This window comes from Mobula birostris, chromosome 1 (assembly GCF_030028105.1).
Source record: "Mobula birostris isolate sMobBir1 chromosome 1, sMobBir1.hap1, whole genome shotgun sequence".
Classification (NCBI taxonomy): Eukaryota; Metazoa; Chordata; class Chondrichthyes; order Myliobatiformes; family Myliobatidae; genus Mobula; species Mobula birostris.
In genome coordinates, this window is record NC_092370.1 from 177,453,319 (window position 1) to 177,470,677 (window position 17,359).

At 39.3% G+C, this 17,359-nt stretch overlaps 1 long non-coding RNA gene across 1 annotated transcript in view; it reads left to right on the top strand.

Moving 5' to 3' along the window:
* Nucleotides 1-14,403, top strand: part of LOC140201908 (uncharacterized) — a 35,300-nt gene extending 20,897 nt beyond the window's left edge. The window contains exons 3-4 of the long non-coding RNA XR_011886984.1: nucleotides 3,400-3,453; nucleotides 13,927-14,403. This is a non-coding gene — a long non-coding RNA (uncharacterized lncRNA). The remainder of the gene's footprint in view (nucleotides 1-3,399; nucleotides 3,454-13,926) is intronic.
* The last annotated feature ends 2,956 nt before the right edge of the window (nucleotides 14,404-17,359 follow it).

Here is a 17,359-nt window from a genome sequence, read left to right on the forward strand (position 1 = left end):
GGGTGGGTTAGTAAGTGTGCAGATGACATGAAGGGTTGTGATGTTTTGGAAGGTGTACAATGTTGTCGTAAGTTACAACAGGACTTTGATAGGATGCAGAGATGGGCTGAAAGGTGACAGGTGCAGTTCAATCCAGAAAAGTGAAGTGTTTCACTTTGGAAGGTTGAATTTAAGGGCAGAGTATGGAATGATCGGCAGGATTGTGAGCAGCGTGGAGGAACAGAGGGATCTTGGGGTGTATGTCAATAGATCCCTCAAAGTGATAGTTAAAAAAATGTATTACGTGTTGGCCTTCGTTAGTCATGGTACTGAATTCAAGAGCCACATGACAATGTTGTAGCTCAACAGTTCTAGTTAGATCACATTTAGAGTACTGCATTCAACAGAGTAAATTAAAATTACACCAAATTAGTGATGGCCTCCTTCAAATCTGGAGTTTCTGCCACAGAATGCAGCAAACTGGAAATTGTACTGTGGGCCAAGGCAAATAAAGTAGATTTCGCTACCCTTCATGCCCTAGCCTAACACTGACATCAGCAACACAGGAGAAACATTTCACTCTTTAACTCTACTGTATATCTCTGAGAATTTAAAAGTACCTGGGGTTCAAATGAGTGACTCTGCTAATGTGAAATAAAAGTCTTATTAGCTAAATACCTCAGTTATTCAAATACTTATCCCTCCCTGTCAGACAGCACATCAGTTTATTCCAATGTAATTCTTCCAGTAATCATTAGGTTTTGTTATGTATAATCAGCCAGATCAGAGGACTTCATTTGGAAAACCTTGTTCGAGTGGAAATTAGAACTCTGTAATTAGAATAGATAGTATTTGCTGTAGAGTTAATTATGTGTGATCATGTTTTACAACATAAACTTTCCACTAAAATAAAATTTTCCCAACCAACCCTCTTGACATGACTAAATGTGAATAAAGAACCTAATTCCTGGAAGTACAACATTGGAATACATTGTGCTGGGCTTTATAACTTCAATTTTGAAATGTTTTGTCATATTAAATTATAAAATTAAATTGTTAAAATGGAAGCAACTATCATCCCTCCTCAAAGAGCAAAGAGTAAACATTGACATATTACTGTGCGGTGCAGATCAATTTTTCATTGCAAGCTGGTCTGCCATCTACCAGCCTTGCAGGTTTGCTCTTGAACAATGGCCACAGACCTAGATATGGCACTAGGAAATTTTGCCGAAGTTTGCCAAAACTTTCACCATTGTGGATTTGTACCTTCAGGGAAGGAGCAAATGGAGACTAGGAATTTATGCTCTTTCCTTCACCCCATACAGGCTTTCTATTCTAAAAGTCAGGTGTTCCTAATATGATTGTGTACTACCAATAATGATATTGTTCATCATTTTTAACTGACCTTTTAAACTCTAATTCCCAATGTGTGCTTTGCTCCCTCCCAATAACCTAATAATGTACAAATAAGGCCATTGTAACCAATTACTATATTTGTCCTTCTCATTGCAAAATTTTCCATTCTAATGTACAGTAGAATCTGGTTATTGGGGAACTGGTTAATTGGGGCAGCTGCTTATTTGGGACAACTCTTTATAAAAAAAAACAAAAACTAATCAGGAAAATAGCCAGGAATTCTTTCACTTATTTGGGACACTATGCCACATAATTGGAGACTTCTGCCAAAGCATCAGTCACATATATTTGTGTGGCCGTTAGACACTACACTGTACTGACAGTGAATAGTTTTTAAATAGTAAACACAAGAGATTCTGCAGATGCTGGAAATCCAGAGCAACACACACAAAATACTGAAGGAACTCAGCAGGTCTGGCAGCATCTGTGGAAATGAATAAACAGTTGACATTTCAGACCAAGAATCTTCTTCAGGACTGGAAAAAAAGAGAGGAGACACCAGAATAAGCAGGTGGGGGGAGGTGAAGGAGGACTAGCTAGAAGATAATAGTGAAGCCAGATGGGTGGGAAAGGTAAAGGGTTGGAGAATCTTTTAAATAGTGTCAATTGTGTGTGTCTGTGTTCAAAAAGCAGTGATTTTTGTCACTGATAGGTGAAAAATAAACAGTGAGACAATTCAAAACTGTTTTACTCACTACGGTTTCAAGCATTCTGGCTTGGAGATGCAAAAACGGTTGGGAGTGGAGATAAAACAATTTCACTACATAGGAGCTAGGAAAAATTTGAAGGTATCGACAATCATCTTGAATGTTGCAATGTAAGTGAAGATTTGGAAGATGCTATCATCAAAAGCACTGTAGTTCATTATCTGCACTGGGTGTCTGTGCTGATTTTGTTTATTTACATTCAATCAAGAGAACTGCAGGGTACACTGGATGAATTCCTCCTTTAATAACTATTAGGAACTAATACCGAGTTGTAGTACTGCAGTAGTATTGATAGTGTTCTAATTTGTTCTGAGTTTCACTTAAATGCATAACTTGTTACATAGTTGGTATTATGTTTTGTTTTATACCTTTTTAACTACTTCCATGAAATTCAGCTAATTGGGGCAGCCACTTAATTGGGTGAAATTGCATTACTCCTGATGTGTCCCAATTAACTGGAATCCAGTACATAATTTTATTGTCCTTGAAAACATGTTGAATTTGCCCTATCTGAGTTCACTCTCACCCCTAGTGATTTAAATATACTGTATATATTACTTACTGTGCAATTTCCTTTGATTTGTTTCTTAAAATAGTGTTCAAAGGATTTGCCTGTACATTCCTTCCACCTCTTTTCAATTTAAAGACCAATTGTACATATCAGTTATGTAGCAACCATCTGTCTCACCTTAGAACTATTTGCTTTCATGGATTGAAGCAGCAGCACTCACAGACAGGAGTTCTTCTGCAAAAAGCTGCATGCAGGTCACAATGTCATGTGGTCAGAAAGCATGTTCATGGAATGTTTATCCCTAGGGTCATACACCAAGAAAAATAAACCACCGTCCAAGTTCTGGGAAAGAGTTTCATAGGGATTCTGTTATGTACAAGAAACCCAATGCCCACAACCTTTTGAAGTAGTGGAGCAATATTTATGTGCACGTCTGGTCTCACAATCTCCTCAATGTAGGAGTTGTTCTTATAAATCAAGCCCTTGGTGAGACAGGTTCATTTACTGCTGATATGCTTCTGTTGCTTTTACGTTAAATATTCAGGTACAGGTTTAAACCAGTCCTTGGTTGAACAGGATCTTCTGTGTGGTGAGCAACAATTTACATGTCAAAATCTGACATTTGGTGAAGTTCATAATCTGCCTACTACTTGCATCTATTCAGCAGCTTTTTGAGAGCTCAGTCTGTTCAGGAACCACTAAGCACAATGTGTTCATCTTGGATTTCTCTTACAAGATTAAACCTGAGCCGTAAGCTAATGTTTACAATGCTGTTTCCTTCCTTAGAATGGGACAGTCCATCCATGAAGAAAACCGATGCCAGACAGGAGCCTTAGGCAGGTAATGGCAATGTCTGTGTGTGTCTTTAAGGTGAGCTGCCTTGCTTGCTGGGTAGTCAAGGAGTGGCTGGTACTTAACACTCAACCCTTTGTGATTCATGTGAAATAGTGAGAGGATTTGCAGGGTCATCTAGCAGTTTACTTGCAGCATGCAAATTCCTTCCACAGCTGTGACTTCCATTGCAATGGATGATGGAACATAGAACATTATAGCGCAATACAGACCCTTCGGCCCACAATGTTATGCGTACCTTTAACTTACTCTAAGATCCATCTAAAGCCTGATTTATACTTGTGCGTCAACTCGACGCCGTAACCTACGCAAGTGACCAACGCACGTTGTGAGCATTTATACTTGTGTGTTGGTGTGTCTGCGTTGCTCTGCAATTCGGCACGTCGCGCATGCGCACACACCTGCCCGCGCAAGGCTTCATGGTGATGGTAGTCTTTCTTGGGGTGAACAAGTTTAAAGCAAGCCACTTTTTTCGTAAAAGCAAAATGTGTCCTCCATAATTTCGGAGGTCTGTAAAGCTTTATGGAAAGCATTGCAGCCAGAGTTCCTTCCCTGCCCTTCAGTCGTCCAATGGGAAGCTATTGCAGCGTAGGAGGAAATGCGATGCTACCAAGCGGACCAATCACAGTTGTTGCGGTCTGCGTTGCTGTGACGCGCAGTGACATTTTGGGAGAGGTGCGCGTCAGACTCTGGCGCAGGGATCCACATCGGCTCTGCATAGGGATTCCGGCAATGCAGTCCTTATGGCGTCGAGTTGACACAGAAGTATAAATCAGGCTTAACCCTTCCCTTCCACATAGCCCTCCATTTTTCTATCATCCACGTACCTAAGAGTCTCTTAAATGTCCCTAATGTATCTTCCTCTACCACCACCCCTGGCAGTGCATCCCACACCCCAACTCTCTGCATTAAAAAAAATACCCCTGACATCATCCCTCCAGTTACCATACCTTAAAATCATGGTCCCTTTGTATTAGCTATTTCTGCCCTGGCCCTGGGAAAAACTCTCTGGCTATCCACTATGCATCTTATCATCTTGTACACATCTATCAAATCACCTCACATCCTCCTTTGCTCCGGAGAGAAAAGCTATAGCTGACTCAATCATTCCTCATAAGGAATGCTCTCCAATCCAGGCAGCATCCTGATAAATCCCCTTTGCACCCTCTACAATGAGGTGACCAGAACTAAACACAATATTTCAAGTGTGGTCTAATCAGAGTTTTATAAAGCTACAATATTACCTCAAGGCTTTTGAACTCAATCCCCTGACTAATGAAGGCCAATACACCTTATGCCTCCTTAACAACCATATCAATGTACACGGCAACTTTGAGGGATCTATGAATGTGGACCTCAAGATCCCTCTGTTCCTCCACATGGCTAAGAATCCTGCTCTTAGCTCTGTATTCTGCCTTCAAATTTGACCTTCCAAGGTGAAGCACTTCACACTTTTCCAGGTTAAACTCCATCTGCCACTTCTCAGCCCAGGTCTGCACCCTATCAATGTCCTGTAGTAACACTTAACAACCTTCTACACTATCTACAACATCAGCACCCTTTGTGTCATTTGCAAACTTCCTAACCCAGTAAGGATTAGTAGTCCTGCTTGATGGGTTCATAGTCCGGCTTTGTGGGAGGGTTTTAAGGGATCCCATTATCCATCTGATGAGTATGAGGCTACCTACATCAACTGGGCATGAAGTACTTGCTCAGTATCAGCCACAGCTCCTATCAACTCTTGCCAGTATTGCCTGGGGCAGGGTGTAAGTCCTATATGTTCTGACTCACAGATGCAACTGCTGATATTAAAACTTGCTCTGGCATGCAAACTAAATGAGTTGGATAGAGAGTAAAGGAAAACATGTATATTGGTTGTGATGATCTTGAATATAACCATGTTAGAGTCCTAAATTTAAGCCAAGATTTAAAGTTTTGTAGGTGTCCCTTGATACCCTTACTTTAGTGAGATTATATTATATCACTATAATGCAAAGATGAATTTACTTAACCACTTTAATCTCTTTTCTGAAGGAGTTTAGCTGTCAATAATCACTATTTTGAATGGTGGGACCCCCTCCCAACCAAGGAGATACTTCCAATTAATGAAGCAGATTAAACATATTACTTTAAATGGAACTCATTTATTTTGAGGAATAATTCTAACAAGGATTATAATTCTACAAAGAATTTCCAACCACAAGCACAATTCTGACAAATTTTGGAACTGGAATTCCAATTTCCAGTTCCAAAACCATATCCATGCATTGCAGATGACTATGTCATTTGGCACAAAAATGAAAGCTTTGGGAGGAGATCCCTCTCAAGTAAGACTGAGGAGTAGACTCTACATCTTCATCTCTGTAACCTCTCTTCAACCTTACTGCCATCTAATATTCATGTTTTTTTTTGCCAGTCATCTAGTGCCAAGCTTACTTGCATGTGACAATTTAATATTACAGGGCCTTTAAAAAGTATTCAGCCCCTAGCCCTTTGTTCACATACTGTAAGTAAGTATTACAACCAGTGATTTTGATCAATTTAACTGAGAATTTTTGTTTGTACGTCACATGCTCCTTTTCCACAAAAGGGTAGAACCCAAAAACCAGAGGAAATTATAAAGCATGGAAAACTAACAATTCAAAGACTGAAATGTCAGCAGTTCAAAAGTATTTAAACCCCTTTGCTCAGAACTTATTGGAACCACTTCTCAGAGCATTACAGTTGCTTCTGCTGTGCTAAAAAGCTGAGTTTAGCCTCCTGACCATGCACAGCGACTATCCATCACATAGTGTTTAATTAATATTTAATACTAAATTACATTATATTATGTATATAAAATCCCCACAAAGAACAACAAAATAAATAAGCTGTTGGTCTTGTTGACCAGGATACCAGGAAAACACATTTCCACAAATCGCGGCATTTAATAGTCAGTAAAAAGCTAAGCAGTGAACTCGAAAATCTGGTGCCCTTTCCCCAATACCATTGATGCTTCAGCCGACATCTCTTGCTTGTATTGAGGGGAAAAACAAAAAAGAGTCAAAAAAATGGACTGACTTACAATTCACAATTTAAAAAATGAATATCTCACGTAGCATCACTCATTGTGGTGCCCAATGCTGAGTGTGGAGATTCTTGGCTTTCAAAGGACCAAGTGCAAACACTTTTTGGAATTTATATCTGATGATGATTGGTTCCAGACTGTTAAACTGAAGACTTCATGATTTATAGTCACGGGAGGCACAATACTTCTAACCTTTTTACAGTGACTAACTGTATTTGAAAAGTGTGGATGTTAAATTTGGCCGTGGATTTTTATTGGTATTAACTGAAGGAGCTGCAGCTGTGGATCTGTCTGGAAAGTTGAATAACAGCAATCCATATCTCCAACATAATGATTAATGACTGGCATTCAATCAAAAAGATTTTGTGTTATTAATTATATAGTGGGATTGGATATATTGGGTGCAGATACTGATCATAGTGGGATTGGATATATTGGGTGCAGATACTAATCATTGCATCTTTTTTGGGAACAATCTGGAGTCATTTAATCAGAATCTGTATTATTAGAAATGCATTTTGGGAATGCTGAGAATAGATGTGTTTGAAGGACTAAAGACAGTGTCTTGCTACATAAGTAAGAGTCAATACTTTGCAAATTGCGTTCCTCAAAATTAATGAAATTGAAATCTGAATAAAGCATTATGTTTCAAAATCATGGCCTAGAAATTTGAATGGAAAACTTCTGCAAACTTCCACAGGACGTGAAGCCTCTCCCAATAGGCCATTCCATGATTTTACACTTAAGAATATGGTACCCTGATCCAGGAGGTTTGATGGGTTTGAAACTATTGAGCATTAAATAAGTTTCCATGTTAAGGTGGAGCTGTGAGATGGTGATTAATAGTGAAGGCAAAAATTGGATACGTGGCGAGGGTGTAGCATGGAAGTCAGGGCCTCCATCATCACCCTTGATAAATTGAATATAGGAGTGGGGTGGAAATTGTTGGTTTCCGTGTTTGATGTGGAGATCAGTAGCTTGATTGGGACTTGGGTTTAGGAAGTCAGATCGGGAGGATAGAACAATTGGTGATTTGAGTGCTTAATCTGAGAGATTGGGAGCTTGATTGGAAGAATCAGGGTGGGTTCAGAGTGAAGTCACTAGGTATGGAGGGATGGGGGTGGGGAGTCCAGAGTGCACAGGGAATAACACTATCTTATGAATGAGTGGCAGAAAAATTAGGTCAGGTGCACCGGGGTCAAATTTCTGGATTGGCACAATTCAAGCTGGAAATGAGCAATAATAATTGGAATATGAGACTGGGTTGCTTTGCTTTACGCAACTCAGAACCCACAGAGCCAAATAAAGAAGAAGTATGCAAGAGATTAGTCATGTCTCTGTGCCACTGTTCTATCTGGCTCATAAGTATATTGTATATTCTGTCACTGTTTCAGTAATCCCTGGATTTAAGGACAGACTGCCTAGCAACCTCATCACTCTTGATTCAGTGACTGAGAAATGTGGACAAAGACCCAAAGTGACTCAGCCATAGTCTTCATTCCTCAGTGTCTGAAACACTTTCTCAGTCCCTAAGGAATCACCATGAATAGTTCACCATATGTGGAATCAAGGAAGCAGGCCTTCATCCTAATGTTTCACATAAGTGCATTTAAAACATTTTGCCTTGACACTTCTGCATGATTTACACCCAACAAACCTAAACATTTCCAGCAGAATCAATCAAAATGACGCTAAAGAGCCCAGATTTCTTATTGTGAAATGTGCCCATATATCTGAGATCCTATGATCTTTTACCCCAGTTTAAAACTCCTTTTCTACCTACAAAACCAACCACATTCCCATATTCCACCTCCACGCCTAGGTTGAACATGTCTCCAGCTTTGATTCCACCATAGGCATATTCTTCTCAGAATTCTCAGTAGATAAGGTAAGGGTGATCACACAAACCCAGGGTTAATCAGCTGTGTTGCACAGAACTATGATTGGTGTGAGGAACTGTCTAGTTGACAAGTGATCCTGGTGTGTTTTGGCAGAAATTACTTTAAATTCAATTTTATTTAATCTAATTTTGCTCCATTTCAGAAGAGCAGGGCACACCACAATGACATCAGTGAACTTCTGATCATAGTTATTATTCACCAGAAGAGGATTAACTAGTTCAGGTGTGAAACAAGGAACACTGAACAGACTGGCATGGATGCTCCCATTTTCATTTACGGTATCATGTGTTGTGAAAACCATCCCAGTACCCTGTGATTCTATTCTAGTTACCCCCACCCCCTCTGTCTATTACCCATCACTGCACTGTAAACACTTTAAACTACTTTCTATCCTGTTGCTTACATGCTGGTATTTATGTATTTATGCATATTTTATTCCATAACTGTATCTGAACATTTAACTGTATTTGTATATAGTTATTTATTCTTTACAATTGCTGAATATTATTGTTTCTTGTTGCATGTTGTGCCCTGACCAACACACCACAGCAAATTCCTCATGCATGCAAATATATACGGCAAATAAAGCTGATCCTGGATCCATGATCCTCTAGCAGCCACCAAAAATAAACCTTTCCTGAAAACTTCAATCAGTGAGCAGCAACTGCAGCACTCCCAGCAACAGAGGGCTACAGATCCCCAATAAAAGTAACTTAAATCCTATAGACTGCTTTGGAACAGTCAATATCCTCTGAACTCCTGTGCCCCTGTAAAAAAATCACAGCTCTTCAATAAAAGTCAAGATTACAAATTGTGATTAAGTATGGTATCCACAAGAAGCAAGCATGGACTACTCAACCTCTTTAACTGTGCCTTCTATTCAATGTGTTTATAGTTAATCTATGCAAGCCTCAGCTTCTCTTCTGTGCCAATTCCCATAACTCTCAATGCCTTGACCTTTTGAATACCTATCTATCTCTGTCTTTAAATATATCCAATGATCTGGCCTCTGCCACCCTTGGAGGAAACATTTCTGCACACTTCAGTTTTAAATGAGCACCCTTTATTTTGCAGTTGCATCTCCTTGCTCTTGACTGACCCTCTTGTGAATACATCCAAGTGCGGAAAATCCAGGTAATAGTTTTCCTTGGAAAACTTGGTCTACCTCGAACCATTTGAGAATGAGCCAGAAAATATGTGGCCTCTAACTTATACCACAAAGTGAAGAAAAAAGAGAAAAGTCCCAGCTGAATTGCAACCATACCATCCACCATGTTTCACATTGAGAACTGTTACCCTAAACAATCCTTCAGCAAAGACACAGCATCTATCCACATCCTTCACATAAAACCTTTCAAAGGATCCACAACCTTGACACACATCTCCCAAATTTATCTCAAGGGGAAAAATAGTAGTCAACTGAAGGCAGGCTCATTTAACCTGCTTGTGTTATTTGAGCATCATTATTGGGATTGACCAGATTGGATGAATCGTCCTACATTTTATATACATTAAACTGAAGAGAATTCATTTCAAAGTCCAGCATTTCTTCAGTTTATTAATGGGATATTATTTGTATTTACCCTACTTGTGTTTACCCTATCAATGCCCCTCATATTTTTGTATACCTCTGTCAAATCATCCCTCAATCTTCTATGTTCCAAGGTATAGTCCTAACCTATTTAATCTTTCCTTATAACTCAAATTTTGCAGAACTATTTTGCATTGCTAAAAGAAGTTTAATTGCTCTGAAACTGCAAAGGTATCAATATCCAGTTTTGTCAACTCTGCCACTCAAAATAAGGTTTAAGTCAACTGTTCCTTTAAGAGCTGTATGAATTACTTCAGAATTGCTAATGTGAACATCTGTGAGTAATTAAACAGAACTATCATCATCAGAGGTGAGAAATTGAATCCCATTTAGGCAGTGGTAGGAGTTAGCCCTGCAATTAATATTTAGTATCCAGGCTGACAGCATGATAGATGAAATGTTGTTGTGTTTAAGTATATAGCCTTGTTCTCAATCACCAATGTTGGTAGCCAAGCTGGAGAAGCTTTGTTATAAAAATGTGCCAGCATTGGAGTTCAGGTTAGGTTTTTGGTGAAATGTGAGTGTACTTCTGTCAATTGGCTTAACTTGACTCATTTTCCCCCAGCAGTCTAACTCAGCAGCTTCACATTTAGTTGCTTGGGATAAGAGGCCATGCTGAGTAAATCTGTTATGCAAAGCTCTGAGGAAGGTTTCAGAGGGACATTTTACAATGTACCAGACAAGATGATTGAACAATTCTAGTGAAAGTTATGTATTAACCATTGGTGTGGAAAGTGATATGAAAAAGTAAAAGTGTAACTATAAACAAGTAATTTTCAGCTTTTCCTGCACTATTTGGAGTCCATGACATTCTAGGAATACCCTGGATCTGAACTATTGGTTTCTTGGTTAACCTCAGCTGAACTTGGAGCCTAACAGCTAACTTTTGGAATTGCGGTGTAGTCAGGAGAAAGCTGCCAGGTTTTCACTACAGGATAGATGTAAATAAGTTTGAAAGAGTACAGAGAAAGTTTACAAGGATATTGCTGAGACTGGAGGACCTGAGTTATAAAGAAAGATTAAATAGGTTAGGACTTTATACCTTGGAACATAGAAGATTGAGGGGTGATTTGACAGGTATACAAAAATATGAGGAGCATTGATAGGGTAAATACAAGTAGACTTGTTCCACTGAGGTTGAGTAGAACTACAATGAGGGGTCATGGGTTAAGGGTGAAAGGCAAAAAGTTTAAGGGAATATGAGGGGAAACTTCTTCACTTAGAGGGTCACGAGAGTGTGGAACAAGCTGCCAGTGCAAGTGGTGCATGTGAGCTTGATTTCAACGTTTAAAAGAAGTTTAGATACTCACAGAGATAGTAGGGGTATGTAAGGCTTTGATTCCAGTGCAGATGAATGGAGTAGGACGTTTAAATAGTTTGGCACAGATTAGATGGGCCAAATGGCCTTTTTCTGTGCTGTATTTTTCCCTGACTCTGAAAACCATTCCATCAGTCCAGGTGAAAATGCAAATAGGAGGAGGCTGGCAGAGGACTTAGTTGTCATGTCTTCCAAAATACTGCTGACACACTCACCTTGCAGCTGTAGAGCCTCTCTTGGTGATGCTCAAAAGTTCTAAGTAAATTTATTATCAAAGTGCACAGACTCACCATACACAACTCTGAGACTCATTTTCTTGCAAACATACTCAATAAATCTATAATAGAATCAATGAACGACCACACCAACCTGGGTGTTCGATCAGTGTGCAAGTGATAACAAGCTGTACAAATACAAAAGGAAAGAATAAATAAATAGAGTAATAAATATAGAGAACGTGAAATGAAGAGTCCTTGAAAGTGAGTGCATAGGTTGTGGAAACATTTCAGTAATGGGCCAAGTGATGTTGAGTGACGTTATCCCCTTTGGTTCAAGAGCCTGACAGTTAAGGGAATAAACTGTCCCTGAAGCTGGTGCTGGAACTCATGAAATGTTGTCACTGCAGCTGGGCCAGAACCTTAACAAAAGACCTTCTTCAACAACAAGTTCCTTGACAATAATTTAGCTAAATCAAAAGGGTTCCAAACTTCCACTCAAGAAGAGCAATAAAATGAAATATAATTCTGCTGCGTTACTAAAACAAAATTAATAGTGGAGCCTATGTTCGCAGATTGTTTGCCATGTGCTCATGCCAAAGCTGTCAGGTTGATGGGTCCAGGTGTTCAACGATAGCATTAAAATCACTCTTATTCTAATTGTTAACCTCAATGAAGTGGTGTTTGATGCCATCGTTGATTCTTGCCCAAAATGCTTTGATTTTATCACATAATATATCAACACAAGTAAAAGCTTTAGTACATTACAAGGCAATTATTCATTTTAACTTCAGACATCATAGACTACTTGAGTGTAACTTGAGCATTTCATGAACATCACTGAACCTAGGCATTGAATTATTGCCTTATGCTGGCTCTAATGACTTCGCTTCTTATAAATGTGTCTCTATCTTAGTTTTTAATGTGTGCCTTCCATTTTGGAGACCCCCCTCCTTGACCAACTCTCCTCCTCTGTTACTAAATGTTTACAGTAAAACATGACCCTGCAACATTGAGAGGATACCAACTGCAGTGGAGTTCTTCTCCAATAGAAATTAAAATACTGATCAGGATATAGGCACTGCAAGTTCATTGTCACTCTTGTTAACTCTTAAATCATGGTTTAGTATTCACAAAGAATGTCCAAAATGTTTTAATTTTTTTACCAATATTATACACTGATGGTTTATTGCTAAGATAATGGTTTGCTCAATAAAAGAAAACAAAGCCATGTGTTAATACAGTGAGTGTCTGCAGCGTCGTAGCATTTGAAATGCTAACTTTTATCATGTTCACACTATGAAATGAGTTTGTCAGTTTACACAGAGTGTTAAACCCAAAAACATTTGAACTTTACTATGGGTCAGGCAGCATTTGTGTACCAGAGAACCGAGTTCATGCTTTAAATGGCCTCCAGTCAGAACCACATGTGAATCAGACAATTAGTCGTGTTATGACATCGGGCTTTGGAGAAAGAGAATCAAAGCAGGCTCTTCAGTCCATCAAATCCACACCAACTATCACCAACCAATTGCAACATTATTTCCATTTTATTCTAACACAATGTTATCAACTCTGCTCTGATCGTATCACTCAGTTACATGTTAGAGGCAATTTACAATGACCTGTTATCCTTGTGACGTTAAGGAAACTGGAGCACTTGGAAGAAACCCACATGAACACAGCAGAAATATTCATACTCCACTCAGACAGCTCCTTAGGCTGGGATTGAACCTGGGTGTCCAGCACTGCAAGGTACTGGCTCTACTAGCTCTGCCACCCAGCCGTCCACAGGTCCTAGTTCACATCATGTAACATTTATCCATTACATAAATGCCACGGAATACAAGCTTCCATTTGACCAAATCTATAAAGTGTCTTAATAGTGCTTAAGTAGAGAATGATTTTAAGTAGATCATAAAGAATGAGTGTGGAATGTGAGAATGGCTTTGTTGTGGCTTCAAACTGAGTGGAGGATGCTTGTTATGACTGTTCACTGGTTACAACTCGGAATCTTTGTGGGAGGATGAAGGAGATTTGTGAGTACTTGTATTGCATTTAGTGAATGGGAATATAGGATTTATCTCTTCTACTGCACACCTACTAGGATTGTATCAAAAATTAACAGCTCTGTGAAATTCATCAACTGATCAAAAACAAACATTGACATATTTTGATAGGATGTACTTAAATAACAGTTTAAAAATTAGCATAAATGAAATCAGAAGATGTTTATTAATAAGCTGCACTTCCATTGTGCTTAATCACACAGTGTCTGGAGTTATTAGGCTTCATGGCATGCTGTGGTGTTTGTAAAGACTTAATCAAACCACATGGTCATTGCTTTATCTTTATATTCATTTAAGCAGCAACTTCACAATTGGGACTGATCCCAGCAGTGGTGTGTTCATCCCTGCAACAGAGACAGAATCAAGAGATATCCAGGCAAGAAGATGAAACACCATCTTGAAAGTTATAACTTGGACATCTTGGCCACAGTTTTGTGATGGTTTGTATCTACAAAGGGTAGTTATTTGTGCATAAGCACAAAAAAAGCAACCTTAATTGCTGACATATGGCCATTGGTAACACTATATCAGTAAAATAAGTCAACGTCTCCCTGTTAATGTGCATAGCCTTTGGGGTTAAAGCACCAAATTGAAGTTATTAAGTGTGTGCTTAATTACAGACAATAATATTTATCATTATATGCTTAATAAAAGCAAGAATAATCCAGCTGTATGTAATAAGAGAGCTCATTTAGTGCATTACCACTGTTTATGAAATATATTATTGTAATTGTCATTGCCCTGTCATTATTCTGCCTTGTAATAGATACCACCTAGGAAAACACTGTAGTAGGTGCTCATTAAGATTCATGTCACTCAAATCAACTTCAAATCTTCTCCATTATGTAATATTCTCAGTCTAGTTCCTTTCTTTGTCGAACTGTGTCAGTAGTTTACAGAGTAGTAATCCTTAAACGTAATTGACTGTATATCATCAGATTTCAATGATTTGAAACTCATTAAATTTGGGTTATTGGAATTTGGTTTATATTTACATACTTATGGGGGTGGAGTTGGGGATAACAAGATGTGTCAAAGTTTGTGAGAGTAATAATTATGGATAGAGAACACAGAGGGCTGAAAACGGAAGGACAGCAGCCCACCACATTTGGCTTTGCAGTAGTGACTGTGCTGAAATGTGGAGAGTTTTAATGAAGGAATAGAGATTCAGAAAAATGTTCCAATTCTGAACACAAAGAACACAGAACCTGATAACTGTGGTGAGTGTGGTCAAACTCTCGTTCCTTCGGAAAGAACATAGCTCGGAAGAATACAGTGATTTACTGTTTGCCACAAACCAAAAATTGAAAAAATGGATTCTAGACCAGATAAATAGAAATATTTCATAGCAAATTCATCCCAGAACAGGAAACAATGAGGATGATGGATGCAGCTCAAATCACACAATCTCCTTCATGTCATTACAGGCACACTCCAAATTCATAACAGTGAATTGATCACTATCAAAAGTTGCACACAGTGAAATCTGAAAGGTTGCAGTCCAGACAATAACAAGTCCAGACCTTGAGTTACCAAAAAAAATCTTCAAGTTATTTTTCCACATTTCTAAACAGCAAAGCTATATCCTTTGACATTTGCCTCCACATTTCCACTTCTTCCTGTAACATGCTCCATTCTTCCAGTGAACAGTGAACACAACAAACAGAAAGTAAAGAAAATGTAGGTACTGAAAATCCAGAAGGAAAAATGACAACCCTAGGGCTACTCAGGAGGTCAGGGAGATTGGGTATTTCAGTATTTTCTGTTCCTGCAACAACGATCCAAAAAGCCTTTCACATTATTGCTGGGAGAGGCCAGTGAGCAAATTTAAATAAATAGCTTCAAGTTTCTTCCTTTATCCATCTCCTTCTTTCTTAAATTCTCAAAACAAGTTCAGACAATCATAAGATGGCAGACAGGGGTGGGTGATTGCAGGTGGGTATGGTACCAGCCGTGTATATTATCAGAGGCTCCTACAACACAAACTGTCAGGCAGTGTTGGTATGCAGTTTTTTACTTTACTTTATTGTCGCTAAAGAATTGATACTAGACCATACAGTCATCACAGCAATATTTGATTCTGCGCTTCACGCTCCCTGGAGTACAAATTGATAGTGAATATTAAAAGTTTAAATTATAAATCATAAATAGAAAATAGAAAAAGGAACGTAAGGTAACGCAAAAAAGCCGAGAAGCAGGTCCGGATATTTGGAGGGTACAGCCCAGATCCGGGTCAGGATCCGTTCAGCAGTCTTATCACAGTTGGAAAGAAGCTGTTCCCAAATCTAGCCGTACGAGTCTTCAAGCTCCTGAGCCTTCTCCTGGAGGGAAGAGGGACAAAAAGTATGTTGGCTGGGTGGGTCATGTCCTTGATTATCCTGGCAGCACTGCTCCGACAGCGTGCAGTGTAAAGTGAGCCCAAGGATGGAAGATTGGTTTGTGTGATGTGCTAGGCTGTGTTCACGATCTTCTGCAGCTTCTTCCAGTCTTGGACAGGACAACTTCCATACCAGGTTGTGATGCACTCTAGAAGAATGCTTTCTACGGTGCATCTATAAAAATCAGTGCGGGTTTTAGGGGACAGGCCAAATTTCTTTAGCTTTCTCAGGAAGTAAAGGTGCTGGTGGGCCTTTTTGGAAGTGGACTCTGCTTGGATGGACTAAGTCGGGTCATTTGTGATATTGACCCTGAGGAACTTAAAGCTTTTGACCTGTTCCACTTGCGCATCACCGATGTAAATTGGGTCGTGTGGTCCGCTACTCCTTCTGAAGTCAACAACCAATTCCTTCGTCTTGCTGACGTTGAGGGATAGCTTATTTTCTTTGCACCATGCCACCAAGTTCTTAATTTCCTCTCTGTACTCAAACTCATCATTACCTGAGATACGGCCTACAATTGTGGTGTCATCAGCAAATTTATATGTTGAGTTTGATGGAAACCTGGCTACACAATCATGGGTGTACAGTGAGTACAGCAGGGGGCTGAGTACACAGCCTTGTGGGGCACCGGTGCTCAGAGTGATTGTAGAGGAGAGAGTTTCACAGACAGTGTAAGTTTCCAATGGTATAAGATTTCACAATTACACCCACATCACACTACAGACATTGAAAATGAACCCCAAGATCTACTGCAAAACATATCTGTTGTGAGACAGTACTTGGAGAATGTGATTCCAATTTCTTCTGCAGTGCACCATATGTTAAATCAGCCCAGGATCTACCAGACAGCAAAGGCTCCATTTTCATCATACAGTTCCTAACTCCAGTTTGCATCTCACACGTGAGGCCCTTGGAACATTAAGAATGCATGTAGACTGATGGAGTGGACAATTGACCTGTGACCCAGATCACACTGAGGAGGTTTTGAGTTTAATTTGTGGTCTGCCGTAGAATTCCACAATCATTGAGCTAAAATGGTGACAGACAGAAACAGACAGTTCTGATATAGACAGATATAAAGAATAAAGGTGGTGAATACTATATTGAGTCCTGCAAGCTGTCCCTTAGAACCTAAGGCGAAGTATCCATTTGTTCATGGCTGGACACTTAGAGTTCAGTTTAAGTTAGTTTCTAGAAATCTGAGATGCAAAAGGATTTGGTGTCCAGGTACATATTCACAAAAGACAAGGAGGCAAGCCACTTTAGCATAAAGAGTAATGAAAAAAAGATACAGGAAGTATTCAGTGTGTTAGACAGAATCTATGGAGAGAAAATCAGAGTTAATGTTTAGCTTG